This window comes from Neodiprion virginianus, chromosome 6 (genome assembly GCF_021901495.1).
Source record: "Neodiprion virginianus isolate iyNeoVirg1 chromosome 6, iyNeoVirg1.1, whole genome shotgun sequence".
NCBI lineage: Eukaryota > Metazoa > Arthropoda > Insecta > Hymenoptera > Diprionidae > Neodiprion > Neodiprion virginianus.
Window position 1 is genome coordinate 19,456,920 of NC_060882.1, and position 11,446 is coordinate 19,468,365.

The window sequence follows — 11,446 nt, forward strand, 5'->3', positions numbered from 1 at the left end:
GGGCGGGTGGGCGCAAGAGGGGGGGGTGTACTGCTCTATTAACTCTAACGGCTCGCATCGACATCCATCCTCCACTCTCTCCCTCCCTCCCTCCCGCCCTCCCTCCCTCCCGCCCTCCCGCCCTCCCGCCCTCCCGCCCTCCCGCCCTCCCTCCCTCCCTCCCCTCCCCTCCCCTTCCCTCCCCTTCCCTTCCCTTCCCTTCCCTTCCCTCCCCTTCCCTTCCCCCTCCCCGCCTACCTCTCCCCCTTCCCTGCCCCTCCCCCTCCTCTCCTCTGAGGAGAGGAGATGTCCTCTCCCACGACCCACCCCGCCTCCTCCTCGTCCAGCTCGTCCTCCTTCTCGTCCACCTCCGACCACCTCGGGTGATACCTGGAATAGTAATGAATATTTTTAGTATAGGAACACATCAAAAATATTGTGTAAGGATTAATGTAATTAATCAATTAATTAATAATGTAATAAATTGTATAAGATTATTCATAGCTACTGAATATGTGCTTGCACGAAAAATGAATTGAAATAATTTATTGTAAACGTGACAAGTTTGTAATATTTCAGATGAAATATAATTACAATTGCCATTAAATATTATAAGAATATTAATTAATTAATTAATAATATAATAAATTGTATAAGATTATTCATAGCTACTGAATATGTGCTTGCACGAAAAATGAATTGAAATAATTTATTGTAAACGTGACAAGTTTGTAATATTTCAGATGAAATATAATTACAATTGCCATCAAATATTATAAAAGTGTTTTACTCACCCAGCACAAATCCTCGTCCTCCTCGTCCTCCTCCTCGTCCACCTCCGACCACCTTCAACCACCTCAGGTTATACCTCGAATGCTAATAAATATTTTCAGCGTGAGAACAAATCAAAAATACCGTGTAAGATTGAATATAATTTTTTTATCGATATATTTTACCAAAAAGATTATGAGAAGATTGTAAAGTTATAGAAATTTTATTAGCGGACTGACAGCTACCGAAATTGGGGTTGCGCGGAAAACGAATTGAAATAATTTATTGTAAACGTGAATCAGGAACCACGGAGCGCTTATCCTGGAAGTCGAGAAATTTTATTAGCGGACTGACAGCTACCGAATTTGGGGTTGCGCGGAAAACGAATTGAAATAATTTATTGTAAACGTGAATCAGGAACCACGGAGCGCTTATCCTGGAAGTCGAGAAATTTTATTAGCGGACTGACAGCTACCGAAATTGGGGTTGCGCGGAAAACGAATTGAAATAATTTATTGTAAACGTGAATCAGGAACCACGGAGCGCTTATCCTGGAAGTCGAGAAATTTTATTAGCGGACTGACAGCTACCGAATTTGGGGTTGCGCGGAAAACGAATTGAAATAATTTATTGTAAACGTGAATCAGGAACCACGGAGCGCTTATCCTGGAAGTCGAGAAATTTTATTAGCGGACTGACAGCTACCGAAATTGGGGTTGCGCGGAAAACGAATTGAAATAATTTATTGTAAACGTGAATCAGGAACCACGGAGCGCTTATCCTGGAAGTCGAGAAATTTTATTAGCGGACTGACAGCTACCGAATTTGGGGTTGCGCGGAAAACGAATTGAAATAATTTATTGTAAACGTGAATCAGGAACCACGGAGCGCTTATCCTGGAAGTCGAGAAATTTTATTAGCGGACTGACAGCTACCGAATTTGGGGTTGCGCGGAAAACGAATTGAAATAATTTATTGTAAACGTGAATCAGGAACCACGGAGCGCTTATCCTGGAAGTCGAGAAATTTTATTAGCGGACTGACAGCTACCGAATTTGGGGTTGCGCGGAAAACGAATTGAAATAATTTATTGTAAACGTGAATCAGGAACCACGGAGCGCTTATCCTGGAAGTCGAGAAATTTTATTAGCGGACTGACAGCTACCGAAATTGGGGTTGCGCGGAAAACGAATTGAAATAATTTATTGTAAACGTGAATCAGGAACCACGGAGCGCTTATCCTGGAAGTCGAGAAATTTTATTAGCGGACTGACAGCTACCGAATTTGGGGTTGCGCGGAAAACGAATTGAAATAATTTATTGTAAACGTGAATCAGGAACCACGGAGCGCTTATCCTGGAAGTCGAGAAATTTTATTAGCGGACTGACAGCTACCGAATTTGGGGTTGCGCGGAAAACGAATTGAAATAATTTATTGTAAACGTGAATCAGGAACCACGGAGCGCTTATCCTGGAAGTCGAGAAATTTTATTAGCGGACTGACAGCTACCGAAATTGGGGTTGCGCGGAAAACGAATTGAAATAATTTATTGTAAACGTGAATCAGGAACCACGGAGCGCTTATCCTGGAAGTCGAGAAATTTTATTAGCGGACTGACAGCTACCGAATTTGGGGTTGCGCGGAAAACGAATTGAAATAATTTATTGTAAACGTGAATCAGGAACCACGGAGCGCTTATCCTGGAAGTCGAGAAATTTTATTAGCGGACTGACAGCTACCGAAATTGGGGTTGCGCGGAAAACGAATTGAAATAATTTATTGTAAACGTGAATCAGGAACCACGGAGCGCTTATCCTGGAAGTCGAGAAATTTTATTAGCGGACTGACAGCTACCGAATTTGGGGTTGCGCGGAAAACGAATTGAAATAATTTATTGTAAACGTGAATCAGGAACCACGGAGCGCTTATCCTGGAAGTCGAGAAATTTTATTAGCGGACTGACAGCTACCGAATTTGGGGTTGCGCGGAAAACGAATTGAAATAATTTATTGTAAACGTGAATCAGGAACCACGGAGCGCTTATCCTGGAAGTCGAGAAATTTTATTAGCGGACTGACAGCTACCGAATTTGGGGTTGCGCGGAAAACGAATTGAAATAATTTATTGTAAACGTGAATCAGGAACCACGGAGCGCTTATCCTGGAAGTCGAGAAATTTTATTAGCGGACTGACAGCTACCGAAATTGGGGTTGCGCGGAAAACGAATTGAAATAATTTATTGTAAACGTGAATCAGGAACCACGGAGCGCTTATCCTGGAAGTCGAGAAATTTTATTAGCGGACTGACAGCTACCGAATTTGGGGTTGCGCGGAAAACGAATTGAAATAATTTATTGTAAACGTGAATCAGGAACCACGGAGCGCTTATCCTGGAAGTCGAGAAATTTTATTAGCGGACTGACAGCTACCGAATTTGGGGTTGCGCGGAAAACGAATTGAAATAATTTATTGTAAACGTGAATCAGGAACCACGGAGCGCTTATCCTGGAAGTCGAGAAATTTTATTAGCGGACTGACAGCTACCGAAATTGGGGTTGCGCGGAAAACGAATTGAAATAATTTATTGTAAACGTGAATCAGGAACCACGGAGCGCTTATCCTGGAAGTCGAGAAATTTTATTAGCGGACTGACAGCTACCGAATTTGGGGTTGCGCGGAAAACGAATTGAAATAATTTATTGTAAACGTGAATCAGGAACCACGGAGCGCTTGTCCTGGAAGTCGAGAAATTTTATTAGCGGACTGACAGCTACCGAATTTGGGGTTGCGCGGAAAACGAATTGAAATAATTTATTGTAAACGTGAATCAGGAACCACGGAGCGCTTGTCCTGGAAGTCGAGAAATTTTATTAGCGGACTGACAGCTACCGAATTTGGGGTTGCGCGGAAAACGAATTGAAATAATTTATTGTAAACGTGAATCAGGAACCACGGAGCGCTTGTCCTGGAAGTCGAGAAATTTTATTAGCGGACTGACAGCTACCGAATTTGGGGTTGCGCGGAAAACGAATTGAAATAATTTATTGTAAACGTGAATCAGGAACCACGGAGCGCTTATCCTGGAAGTCGAGAAATTTTATTAGCGGACTGACAGCTACCGAATTTGGGGTTGCGCGGAAAACGAATTGAAATAATTTATTGTAAACGTGAATCAGGAACCACGGAGCGCTTATCCTGGAAGTCGAGAAATTTTATTAGCGGACTGACAGCTACCGAATTTGGGGTTGCGCGGAAAACGAATTGAAATAATTTATTGTAAACGTGAATCAGGAACCACGGAGCGCTTATCCTGGAAGTCGAGTTTCACCGCGTAGCGGACCCGAAGCGCGGGATCCGAGAGGTTGAGAACCCGGTACTCGAAATACGCAGCGAACCCGAAGCGCGGGATCCGGGAGGTTGAGAACCCAGTACTCGAAATTTGCGGAGCGCGACTCTCATCCGTCCGCTCTACTGCGCGGTTGTTACCAGACTGAGGAATTCGGCTAGCTGATTTTGAATTGGTGACGTCACTTTCTGAACGTCCGACATCCAAACTATGGTTTCGAACTTTGATACTATGTATGATGATGTATGATGTACGATGTATGATGTATGATGTATGATGATATGATATGATGTATAATGATTTTAGTTTTCACATTTCATACAAGAAATACACACCTTATATCTCCTGCCGATTCCAGACTCAAGCGGCCAGGCCCTTCCATTGTCAGCCGGTGACTAAATATATATCCTTCAGTTAACGGGTCAGCTAATAACGCAGTCGTTCTGCGACAGTTGGATGGTGAAAAATTTCGCTCCTATCTTTCAAATGTGTGTTGAAATACACTCGAAGTGTTAAGAAGCTTCGTTCTTTCTTTCCCTATCACCTTTTTAGGTCTTTAAATCACTACGCAGCGTTAAATACTGTCTCATATACGAAGCATCCATTTCATCTCGCTCAAAATTAGCGCATCCGTGATGTATTGCAGTTACTCTGAATTTTTTTCCATCCGAATACTTTTCGAAAAACATTTCTGCTCCTCCACCCAACGCAGATACTTCACTTGCGACTAGCTAAAACAGCGTTTCGATTCTATGCCTTTGAAAATTCAAGATCGAGAGAGCAAATGAAAAGTTGTTGGAATAATTATGAATACTAATGTTATGGAATACATCGAGCGCGCGTCGAATAGAATCCCATTTCGAAATGAATAATTCTTCTCTTTTCATATCATAGCTGATCTAGTAATATAGGTAAATAGGATGGTTGGAGGTGTTCGAAAATGGTAGGACATTTGAAAAGTTAAAGTCGACGATGATCCAGTGCATCAATTTTTTCGTTACAGATTTTCTTTTCTCATGAGGCATAGAGTATTCAACAACGATAATGCAGTCCTTAAAATTCATCATTCATCTCTGTCTGGAAAGCTAATTCGCAAGGCGTGGTATTCCAGATATGTGAAAACTAAGCTAGCGGCACGTGTTTGCATTGTTAGAAAAATACCCGTACTCTACATACACTGTTTCTAATCTTTTGCTACATTTGGTTTAATTCCCATGCTTCCACAGCACGAATAGTCGGAAATGTTTTTAATTATCCATAATAAAACAAGAGAAGTAACAAAGCTTAAATTTATTGATAAAGCTCCAATGAATACATCAATCTGCGGTCGAATTCATTTATTATTTGCACATGACCTTTGTATATCTGATAAATTATTCCTAAATACATTGAAACATATGTATTTATAATGAAATATCATGCAATGGGCTGTGTAAACTATAAACTATAATTTCTATCAAATAGCTGCTTTTATGTCAACAGGGCTTTGAGACTCAGTCAAGTTGGATCTCGATTTTTCTCATCGTATGTAGGACATTGGGTTACAAGAACAAATGCGAATTACGAAGAACTCCGTGTTAGAGATAAGGATATTTTAGTTCAAGTATACCTATACACAGAAATCCGTATGTGAATATACTAAAACCTCTGTGTTTATTGTAAAAATCTAGTTTTAAATATGTGTATACATGTATATACGCATGCATAAGTATACATATACATATATACACATACATGTACATAAATAATAGCCAAGAAATTAGAAACACTCACAACTTGTCGCAAATAGAGTAAAACGTAAGGTTAATAATATACAAATTACACAAGCGCACCATAAAACGTGGCAAGGTTAATCCTAGTGCAGTGATTGTATAAACTGAAGAAATATACATTTACATATACGTGATATAAATTAATAGACTAGAAAAGAGTATTTAGAGAGCTTATCTAATTCCGATCTTGTCACAATAGATCATTAACATAATCAATATACGGTTAAAGCTGTATTAGCTACATTCACTATTAGAGATAATATTTTTTAGCCATTTTTGTAGTTATTTAATTTCTTGTACAACAATTTTTCAAACTTCACCGCAAAATGCCCAACGAGTTCTCGTAGTGCAAATACGAGTCCAATTACCTTACAGATGGCATTACAGTGATTTTTGCCTTCTCGCGTCGAGTTATAAATACAGAGAAATCTCAATGAGAGCTCATTTCTATAAGATTGATTGCAGTGCTATATTCGTAGCTGTACCTGATATTCTATATTATATACTGTCCTAAATTTTAAACACACAGCACAACAATGGCTGAAAACACAATGGCAAGAAGAGAGGAGCAATCTGCATCTTAATAAATCTTTTCTTCTTTATACGTAGCACAGCGATGTCACGTCGGAGAATATGTACTAGTGGATCGCTAGGTGGGCCACAGAACTGAAACATAATTATGTTGAAAATCTTCAACATCTCTTACAGAAAGTAGGTACGTTGCCAGAACTTATATACCAACAATGAATATTCATAGAGGCTATATTCATAAATACTTACAAAAGTAAGCTAGTATTTTACCCGCAATTGCTTATTACTGATAACTTGATATGATAATATCCCCTCCCGCCCCCCTCCCCTCCCCCCTCACGACCCACCCCGCCCTACTTACTTCTATTCCTATTTCTACATCTTCCCCTGATCCTACTCCTGATGCTGATTCTACTTCATCAAATATTGTAAAAATGTCAAACTCACCGAGCACGAATCCTCGTCCTCCACCTCGTCCAGCTCGACCACCTCCAACCATCGCCAACCACCTCGGGTTATACCTGGAATAGTAATAAATATTCTCAGTATAGGAACACATTAAAAATATTGTGTAAGGATTAATATAATTAATTAATTAATTAATAATATAATAAATTTCATTAGCGCATTTATATCTACTGAATTTGTGCTTGCGCGAAAAATGAATTTAAATAATTTAATGTAAACATGACAAGTTTGAAATATTTTAGATAAAATATAATTACAATTGCCATCAAATATTATAAAAGTGTTTTACTCACCGAGCACAAATCCTCAGCCACCTTCTTCTCCTAGTCTTCCTCGTCCTCCTCCTCGCCGACCTCCGACCACCTTCAACCACCGGCAACCACCTCCAACAACCACCGATAACCACCTCGGGTATGCCTGCAATAGTAATAAATATTTTCAGTATAAGAACACATCAAAAATATTGTGTAAGGATTAATATAATTAATTAATTAATTTATAACATCATGAATTCTATTAGCGCATTCATAGCTACTGAATTTGTCCTTGTGCGAAAAATGAATTGAAATACTTTGTTTTAACGTGACAAGTTTAAAAAATCTTAGATCAAATATAATTATAATTACTAGTCAAGAACCTGGACAGCCAGAACTACCGAGCGCTTGTCCTGGAAGTCAAGTTCCACCAAGTAGCGGACCCGGAGCGCGGGATCGAGGAAGTAGAGAACCCGGTACTCGAAATCTGCGGAGCGCGATTCTCATCCGTCCGCTCTACTGCGCGGCTGTTTCCAGACTGAGGAATTCTGCTAGCCGATTTCAAATCGATTACGTCAAGAGAAAAAAAATTTTGGGTGACATCCGACATCCAAACTTTGGTTTCGAACTTTAATACTATGTATGATGATGTATGATGTATGATGATATGATATGATGTATAACGATCTTAGTTTTCACATTTCATACAAGAAATACACACTTTATCTCTCCTGCCGATTCCAGATTCAAGCGGCTAGGCCCTTCGATGGTCAGCCTTTAACTAAAGATATGTTCTTCAGTTAACGGGTCAGTTAATAACGCTGCCGTTTTGCGACAGTTGGACGATACGAATTATTGCTCGTACCTTTCAAATATGTGTTCAAATACACTCGAAGTTTCAAGAAGCTCTGTTCTGTCTCTACCTATCCAAAAAAAAAATCGCCACAATCACCCTTTTAGGTCTTTAAATCAGGACACTGCGTTAAATACTGTCTCAAGTACGGAGCATTCATTTCATCTCAATCAAAATTGGCGCATCCGTGATGTATTACAGTTACTCTGAATTTTTTTCCATCCGAACATTTTTCGAAAAACAATTCTGCTTCTCTAACCCAAGTAGATACTTCACTTGCGACTAGCTAAAACAGCGTTTCGATTCTATGCCTATGAAAATTCAAGATCGAGAGAGCAAACGAAAAGATGTTGGAATAATTATGAATATCAATTTAATGGAATACATCGAGCGCGTGTCGAATAGAATCCCATATCGAAATGAATAATTCTTTCATTTTCATATCATAGCCGTGTCATTGTAGATAATCCAGTTCGTATTCTGGAAAATTATCAAATTCATAGTATGCATCACGTTTTAATAATAAAGGGATCATATATATTAATATCGTACATGGACCGCATATAGATGTATACTTTTTGATCTCTGTATCATTATTACATCCGATCTATTATTTTTCATGTTCTATGTATATAGTCTCCTCATGGGTACCTATACTATAATTAAATCACTGTTTTGCTAGGAATTTTGGAAAAAATTTATTCTCATTATGAATTCCTTGTATCGTCAACAAGTCCGTAAGTACACACAGGCTAAGTACTGGCTTGGGCTTACCATTGCGAAGACTGTGTTACTCGGAAGGTGAATGCAGTCAGCATCGTATCGAAATCGGTAACTGTCTGATGTTCTGCAATAATTTCTGCACTCTACCGTTGGAACATCTCAAGGGGCGCAAGCGCACGACGATTTTCGGTTGTCACACCAATTGTGTGATCATTGTTGGTTGTGTTGATCATCGAAGACTAGAATTGTACCAAATTATCGGCGCAAAGAGAAAATAAAAAGCTTTTATCTTGCAGTACTACGCCTACACATCACTATACTCCTGATTTACCTTTATCTACATCAAATTTATAACGAAAGTGGGATACTTTTTTTTTGTTGCCCCACAACACACCTTTAGCATAGACAGTACGTACCAACACCCGCCAACGGATATCAAAGTTGAATACTCAGTTACTGACATAGTGAGCCAGCAAATCAACCCCCGTTTTCACATTTTTGTGTGACTCTCTGAATAAGAGACGTCCACATACCACTCCATTGATATGTCCCTCCAACCGAACAACTCAAACAACGTATCGTTCTCAAGAATGGTTAATTAAGGCGCTTTTCCGACCAAAGAACAAGCTGGTATTCTAGATGCTGTGGACGGCAAAATCGTTCAGGAATATACTGTTGCTCTAGGCAGTCTAATAGGGCCGGCTAACATCCTCTACGTTTCCCGAATTTCACAGAGCAGAATTTGCTTTTATCTTTCTAGTAAAGCGCTCGCCGACAAACTCACCGACAAAGATACCCAAGTGCAAGTTGGTGAAGCTACATTAACACTACGTTCACTCGTATCCAAAGCCAAAAGAGTCATTGTATCAAATGTGTACCCTGTCATAACCCACTCGAGAATAGAAACAGAACACGACAACACCAAGTACTGGATATATTTCTCTATCGAGAAACTAAACTGTTTTCTGTGCAAAGAAGGAGGTCACCTTGCAAAATATTGTAAAAATGTGGAAACCAACCGGCTACCATTACAGATCAAACAACAAACGATGAGAATGCAGATACAAATAAGCAGAACATCAACGAAAGTGACAAAAAATAAAGAAAAGTCACGAACAAACTAACCACAATGCTAAACGACTTGTACACCATCGATGACCGCAACCTGAAAAGGAGAATCACGCGTATAAGGAAACTCTTGAATTCAAAATACAATCCCGGTTTCAGCGACAGCTCTACAGATGACAAAATGCAAATCTAATAAAAACTCCACCTACTCTAACAAGAAAATGGATACGAACGCTAATTTCCTCAGAATCATGTACTGGAATACGCGCAGCGTCAATCAACGAAAAAATTAATTAAGCTCCCCACTCGAAAATATTGACTTATTCGTATGCGTAGAATCTTGGCTCAAACCCGAAGGCAAATTTAACATACCTGGATTTGACACAATGCGCAAAGATAGAATACATGCTCGCGGTGGAGGCATCCTATATTTAGCCCGAAAAGGTCTAAGTTTCAGTCAATTAAAACAAGTATCATCTCAAACAAAAAATATTGATACATAATTTCAAAAAAATATGTACAATAGTATTTTTCTGTGCAAAAGCCCGAGTTTTTTGATAGAAATACACTGAATTTGAGAAAGCCTCAAAAATATCTCATAAGTTGAAGCATGAAAGTCGTTTTTCTAACTCGTCCCCTTTTTTTGATGGCATTGAAAATGTAATTTATGCATCTTATAAGTGTAAGTACTCAAATTACGAAAGTTACATGTATATAGATACAACTATATTTTCATGCCCTTGTCAGTCCCTTCGGCTATTTCTCCATCATTTTCATCGGGAAAAAAATTTGAACGGTCAACTGTGTAAGCATATATTGTTCGTGTGTTCAATGATAATAATATTAGTAATTACAGTTAAACCCACCCTTACCTTTTTAATATGTTCCTATAAGAGATTAGCTTATGCGGGATGAGGGAGGTATGGTTCAGTAATCATCATTAAATGCGTCTGCAGTCGTTTTATAACGTTGAATAGAAAAACCTGCATGCGTTGCGCGCAGGGAGACCGAGACGTGTATACGTGTGTACAAGACACGAAAAATAACTGACTCTATCCTCACTTATCGAGGTTATAATGCTAAAAAATTACGTCTAATCTATGAGCAATTAATTGAACAGTTAGCGTTATTACAAACCTTCAATCACTATCAAATTCTGAACGACGAGTTGTCAACGCAAGTGTAGTTGTGTGGGTTCGAAGGAAGCGGTAACTGATTACAAGAACCAAGATTGTAAAACACGGTTTTTCGCGATAGTCGAGATTCCGATAGCCGAGGTTCCACTGTAATTCCACATGCATTATTTCAAGTTGTATCCAAGTACCTACGCTGTGAAGAAAGAATCGATGAATCTAGCGCGTTTAACGAATGAGAACCGGAATTTGTGCGGAGATACGTCTTCGTATATCTTTAGTCAATGCCATAGTGCTTGAATAGTTGAATAATAACTCGACGCTAGTGACTGGCAAATGAAAACTAAACTTAATTATACATCAGAAATTGCTGAATCACTTCTACAGGTACTTACGTAACAACCGAGCATTGTTTCTGAAAGAAGATGTTGCAGAATCATATTTGTCTTCAACTTATAGTAAGTCAGAATTTTGCAAGAAGAGTCACATTGTTGGATACAATAACATGCCTTGTAGACTTCGTGGTATTTTTAAAACCTTACTTGAT

General features: G+C 39.2%; 1 long non-coding RNA gene across 1 annotated transcript; it reads right to left on the bottom strand.

Moving 5' to 3' along the window:
* Positions 1 to 7,865: 7,865 nt before the first annotated feature.
* Positions 7,866 to 11,285, bottom strand: LOC124307833 (uncharacterized). The gene is made up of 3 exons (XR_006908861.1): positions 10,904 to 11,285; positions 7,988 to 8,045; positions 7,866 to 7,903 (listed from the first exon to the last, which is right to left on the bottom strand). It is a non-coding gene; the product is annotated as an uncharacterized LOC124307833 (long non-coding RNA).
* Between the last annotated feature and the right edge of the window lie 161 nt (positions 11,286 to 11,446).